Here is a 6855-nt window from a genome sequence, read left to right on the forward strand (position 1 = left end):
AGTTGCGAAGTGTGCACACATACCTTGTTATGTGCTATGAGCTGCCACAGAAAAGGTAGTGCATTGTGAGGTACAATGTGTCTCCTTGAGGTAGGCATGTCCTTACCACCATATGGGGTTTTGTGCAGGTTATACAGTTGAGGCATAATATATTACACTTGATAAATATGCTATTGATTCAGCAGAAAACATTCCAAATTAAGTGAATATATACAAGAAAAACAAAAAATGTGTCACAGACAGAATCAGGGATCTGAACAACAATAATAGTTATACATATATTAATTATATAACACCTTCAGGAGCTTAAGTACAGCCTGGAAATCATCTCTCTCTCTCTCTTTATATATATATATATATATATATATATATATATCAGCATATGTCTTTCATAGCTCTATGAGAGTTTGCAAAGAAGAATAAGCATCTTACTTGATGGGGAAATTTAGATACAGAGCAAGGAGGTGACTACCTGAAGGTCACACAGCACAGCAACAGCAGAGCCAGGAGCAGAATCCAAGTCTCCAGTTTCCCAGCCCAGTGCCCTGCCCACTGGATCACTTTGCTTTTTCTTCTCCTAAAATTTTGGGCTGCTAATCATTTGAGCTATTTGTTAGTTTGTATCCTAATTATGTGGCTCAGGCTTTTCTCTTTGTAATAGGCCAAATTGAAATCACAGATTGAATTGTGAGGGCTTGAAGGTCATTCCAGATTTAGTGGGTAAGGCCGGTCTCTGAGGAAAATATACTTGTATACGAACAAACAAAAATTCCTATTTATTCTATTAATTACAAGCATTCTTTTGCTCTGAAAGTCGTTTTATATGATCAAAGAAATTTCTCATTTGTTTAAATCTTAGCATACACCCCAAAAGCCCTACATTCTTTTAATTTAAAATAAATGAAATTTCATTTTCTTTTTAGCAAGTTCAGTATATTTTACTACCCGTTAAGCAGAAGAGAAATTGAATAAGATTGTAATAGCAACACCAGAGAGAGGCCCTAAAAGATCACAATTTTAATTGCAACTGATCCTGAGGAAAGCATACAAATCCTCCTCTTCAAAACTAGAAAGTTTCCCTAATATGCAGTATAAGTGAGTCTGCAGTGCCAAATTGTTTATGATAAGTTTAGGGTTACTTGTACTGCATGTTTTTAAGGGCTTACGTTTAACCATATAAGAAGGTTAACTCCTTTCATGTTTTCAGTGATGAATTTTGCTTTTAGTATAGTGCCACTAGAGAATAGGTATTAATCTTAGCCTCTTATTCATTAGCAGACTACAATAGAAGATATTCACTTTCTTCTTCCTCTAGCCATGCTATGTAAATAATTTATAACATACTTCCCCACTATAGGTTTTTTGTTTGGCTTTTGTTTTGCTAGGATTTTTTAGGAGTGGACTAAAGTAGACTTCTTTACACAGAGCTTGTATTGTTCCTCATGAATAGGCCAATTAAATCAATTCTTGTGGAAGCAGACACTGTGTTTATTTCAATTAGATTGTGGAAGATAATGTCCAGAGTTAGTTTTGTAGCACGTCAGCAGCACAATATATTTTTGTTAGAGCTTTGTTACAAATGTAGAGCGTATAGCAAAACTAGGCTTATTGCCAGCTTTGTGCAGACCGTACAAAAGGATCATTTGCCAGTTTCATTAGTTTTATCACCCTAAGCAATTTTTCCCAAGTGTCATGCATTATAATGGAATAGCAGAAAATGGAGGGCAAAGAATAAGGTTTACTATGACATGTTCTTCTTGCCCTGAAACTATAGAAAGCCTTCTGAAGAGCAATACTCACATTCAAACAAAAAGATCAATTTAAGTGGGCAGGAGAGACTATATCAAGGTCACAGATTGTCCTCTTCCACAGTAATACCCTTAGAAAGGGGCACAAGAGGGAGGAAACAGCAGTAAGGTTACCTTCATGGATCTTTTCCCAAATCACACTGTTGTGGGGAAACAGAGTTTACAATAATTTGAGGTAATGAAGGATCTGCACAAGCCCAGAAACCCTGTGTCTCTACAAAGACTCTACTGCCTACAGCTCATGTCTTACTTCTTGTCAGGACAGGGAAAGCCTGTGGCTGCTCCCAGAACCCTGCTTAATGTGGTTTCTCAGGTACACAGGGAAGTGATTTGTGAGATGGGTATCACTGAGCAACCGTTTCTTTAATATTGTCCAGATTATGGGATGCTAGATGGTTAGTGGTAGATTTCCTTCTTGGAATAATGGTGATGTCAACCATTTCTGCTGGCAGATATGCAGACACTCTGGATTCTCTTTCATTAGCTACTCAAGGCATGGGTTGGTCATAGGTAGTGGCTCAGATTTCTGAGATAGCTTCCAGGATTTCCTGATTTGTGGTTGGTACCAAATGTTTGGAATGAGTGTGCTGCATTATCAATCCTTCTGAGCTTAGTTTACTCCTAGTGTCTGGAAATACCATCTCTGATGCAGAGGGATCCTCTCTGAAGCAGGATGTTAATTCCTCCCATTGCGAGGAGGGGGGCAGATCTGGCATTCTTGGAGTCATTCCAAATGATAGGATGATGTAACATCCAAAATAGGCCTGTGAGATGTGACTTTTTTGCCACAACAGCAGAGGACTAGTACAATCTTTTGACTTCCCCTACCACTGAGGAAGTTTTGAAAAAAAAATATTGTGCCAGTTTCTATATCGGCTAATGTTTTCTTCCAGTGATGCTCACATTTTCTAGTTTCCTGCTGTTTCTGTGAAGGACATCTGAAAACTAAGAAGAGCTTAGCAATGGTAGGAATCATCAGCATGTAAACAGCAACAGTCAAGGAGTAGCAGGTTGATTTCCAAGCAATCTTCTTGAGTGATATTTTCTTTCTGCAATTTTGGTGAGTCCAGGAGCAGTTCATGGTGATGGGACCATCTTTCCTGAAGATGGGGACGCCTCCATATGGGGACGCCTCCATACACCACCTGATGAAGTGGTGATTTCACTAGAACTGGAAAGTAATGGGTATCCACCCTATGTCCACACTCAGCCTGAGGAACAGATATAGTGTGTCACTGGCTATGTGTTTAGTCTCAAAGATTACCTTAGAAAAACTTAAGTTTGGGGCTTGCTATCAACAGTTCTGTCAGAAAAGATACTGATGTCACTTGGAATGAGTCACTGGAGCTGACCCACCATGTCCATCAGCTTTGCTACAATATCTGATGCTCTGTAGAATAACAGGTGCCCACTGGGTCCTATTTGGCCTCACAAATGAAGCATATGCATTTAATACTTTGTTTCAGGGGACTCTTCTTCATTTGAAGCTGGATGGGAATAATGATACCAATTTTTTGTCTTTAACTATTTTTAAGAATATAACAGCCATACTGGATCAGACCGTGGTCCATCTAGACCAGTTTACTGCTTTCTGACAGTGGCCATTGCCAGGTGCTTTTGGACTGGATTTGTGACATATAAAGGAATTTGTGGGAATGCAGTGAGCTAGCGCTGGAACTGCTATGTTATCTAGCCAGGTTTCAATAAAATAGATTGTTTGGAGGGCATCGTCTGTAATGAGGCTGTCTGGTTAACCTCTGATCTTGCGGTGATCAACACAAACTTGAGATGTTGGGGTTAGTCTTTGTGAGCTGTGGTTTCACGTGAAGCAGTGTGTGACTTGAGTTGATAAGTGGCTGTGGCTGTGGCTGTCCATTGATTCATTTTCTCAGAATCAGTTTGTGTTTTCTGCAGCTGTATGTTGTTTTTATGATTTGGATATCAAAGGAGAAATAGAGGGTGCAGCATCAGATATCCAGTGTGCGGCCACATTGCTTGACTCCTTGGAACACCGTATTAAACCAGTGTCAAAGAATTCTCTCATTCTTGAATTCTCCTGCAGTGTGGTGAAAGCAGTACATTACCCACATCTCCCATTCAGATTAATATTATTAGCTATAATTTTTTCCTTGGGGTGCATCATCTATTCAGTCCTTTGAGTCAGCTCATGGGCACAGAGAGATTCCATAGATTGGTCAAGAAAAGGAACAAATCCAAAATGAAGCGGAAGTAAAACTACCCATGGGACACAAAAGTTTTGAAGTCAATAGGTTTTATCTTTTTCTGGCTGAATTTTGAATAAGAACATGTTGCTTATGGAATCTGTCATTGTTCCACTTTGTATGTGAGACTGATCAGGGAGGGATGCTTGTTGGAATGGTGATTATTCAAAGCTGGTGTGGTACTTAAAAGAAACAGACACTGAGTAGTTCCAGAAAGACATTTGCTAACAAAATACACATCTTTGATGGGTTGTAAAATTTGGGGCCTTAAAGTGCTTGGCAGTGTGCCTTGAAATAGGAGCAGGCAAAGCTCAATCTTCAAATTAGGAACTTTGGGGAATTCATGTAATTTGCCTTTCCAACCTTGCACTGCATAATCTATGTAACAAGATTCCAGGATTGTTACTTTGATGCCTAGAATGTCTGTTGAGTCAGTGTGAAGCTAAGGAAAGAGCTACATGCATGGCCAAGTGCTCTTTTTTGTTCAGAACATCAGCAGGTTGAATCATCACTGGGATTCGTGGTCTGTTATCATCCAATTTTTAAGCTTTCAGCATTTTTCCTTTATAAATTACACCCATGTGGTTTGCAACTTAGCTACAATAAGGCATGTATTTATGCCCAACCAAGAGTCCCAGACCATGATGACAGCAAAGGAACTCAGCCAATCACCACCCTTACTCTACAGCTAACTAGCATGCAACAGTTAGTTTGGTTGCATGAGGGGGACTGCAGAGATGGTGGATTACTTGGCACAGCTGCCACAGTTCTTCAAAACCACACGGACACAGTAACCCTAAACACACACAGTCTCTCACTACAGCACACCCTTCACTTGCCATCTGCACAAATCAACACACATCTTCCAGGTTAGACACTCTCTGTCTGTGTCTGTCTGAAGCACTGAATGCCTGTTGAGTCAAAGTGAAGCAATGGAAACAGCTGCAGGCTTGGCTGAGAGCTCTTTTTGTTTGAAATATCACCAGGTTCAGTCATCACTGGGCCCTGTGAGAACCAAATGGAACGTTGGTGTCCTAAGGTTCTGTGGTGGTTGGAATCTGACAGTTGATCAGAGATGGAGAGAGTAACAGCTACGTGGGGTAACACAGAGGTGGTTGTACCTCCACCAGGGGACAGATCTGTGCAGAAACTTTGCGCAACATGTATCCACAGCAGCATTACTCACTACAACACGGCACATGGGAACAAGAACCCCAAAATACAACCAGCCTACATGCTGCTGTTTGGGACTTCATTCTTACAAGCCGCTTTGTGTTCTGTTAGCATGTTTGTCACTGTGGTGTTTTGTGAGTGTATTTTCTGCTTTGGTGTTCAGTAAAATAGTACACAGACATACTGATGGGGAGGCAGGCCACAAGTACTGAAACAGTCTGATTCTAAGCCATACTGAATTGGGCACAAGTGAAAACACTTCCTATATGTACCGGTTTATGGTGGTACCATTACCAGTGCACCTCTAAGCTTTGACCACACAGAATGCCAAGAGAGAAAGCTACTCTCACTGTCCACATGTCTACACTGCAATGTAATCCCAGGCCTCTGGCTTGAGGCCAAATCCACCTTCCATCTACACACAAATCTCTATGACTTGCGATGAGACCCAGAATCCTAGGACCCTGCAGGGGCTGAGGATTCAAGCCCACATCCAGCCAGGGTCCAGAGTTGAAGACCTATTGCTTTGCACTATAGAGGCTGTGATGTTGCATCCATATGTTTTATGGAAATATGCTTATGAGTGTGTATATGATGGAATTGGAATATGCTTCACGCAAAAGGTCTCTTGTAAGGTATCATAACAAAAGTTATAACCTACTGAATTTATTCCTCCTATTTGTATGCATGTATCACTCTTGTATCTGAAGCTAGAAATATGAAGTATAATTCTGAGGTCTTATTGTAATTATGCAAAGTGTGAGCCATTAATGGTGGTTTAGAATCTTGATGTCTCCCATTGACTAGGGCAATTGGAAGTAAATGGTTATTTACCTGCGAACCTTCCTGTGTACGTGTGAGCCAACCAGGAAGAAAGGAGACTAGGGGTCTTACAGTGACATGTGACCATTTCACATGATACTGGAATCCATCTTAATCCTTGTAGTTTTCCATTGATGAGGCAGGGGTGGGGACAAGCACAGACAAAAGATTCTCGCCTTGTGCCAAAGCTATAAAAGGCAGTGGAGCAGGATAAAAGGGGCTGCCAGTCATGAGAAAACCCCTGCTTATCACCTGAGATGTCTGATGGAACTAACAAGGACTGTACCAGGGGAAAGGATTGGGCCCAGACTAGGAAGAAGTCTAGTCTGTGAAATAAGTTTATTGGAACATCTCTGAGGTTGAGATATTACCTGTAATCAGTTTCTTAATGTATTAGGCTTAGACTTGTGAGCTTTTGCCTTATTTTGCTTGGTGACTTACTTTGTTCTGTCTGTTATTACTTGAAACCACTTACATCCTATTTTATACTTAATAAAATCACTTTTGTTTATTAATAAGCCCAGAGAAAGTGATTTATACCTGAGGGAGCAAACAGCTGTGAATATCTCTCTATCAGTGTTATAGAGGGCGGACAATTTATGAGTTTACCCTGTATAAGCTTTATACAGAGTAAAATGGATTTATTTGGGGTTTGGATCCCATTGGGAACTGGGTGTCTGGGTGCTGGAGAGCTAATCTACTGAGCTGTTTTTGGTTAAAGTCTGCAGCTGTGGGGCCATGGCCCAGACCCTGAGTCTGTGTTGCAGCTGGCTAGCATATCTGGCTCAACAAGGCAGGGTTCTGGAGTCCCAATCTGGCAGGGAAAATGG

This window comes from Caretta caretta, chromosome 2 (genome assembly GCF_965140235.1).
Source record: "Caretta caretta isolate rCarCar2 chromosome 2, rCarCar1.hap1, whole genome shotgun sequence".
NCBI classification, from domain to species: Eukaryota; Metazoa; Chordata; order Testudines; family Cheloniidae; genus Caretta; species Caretta caretta.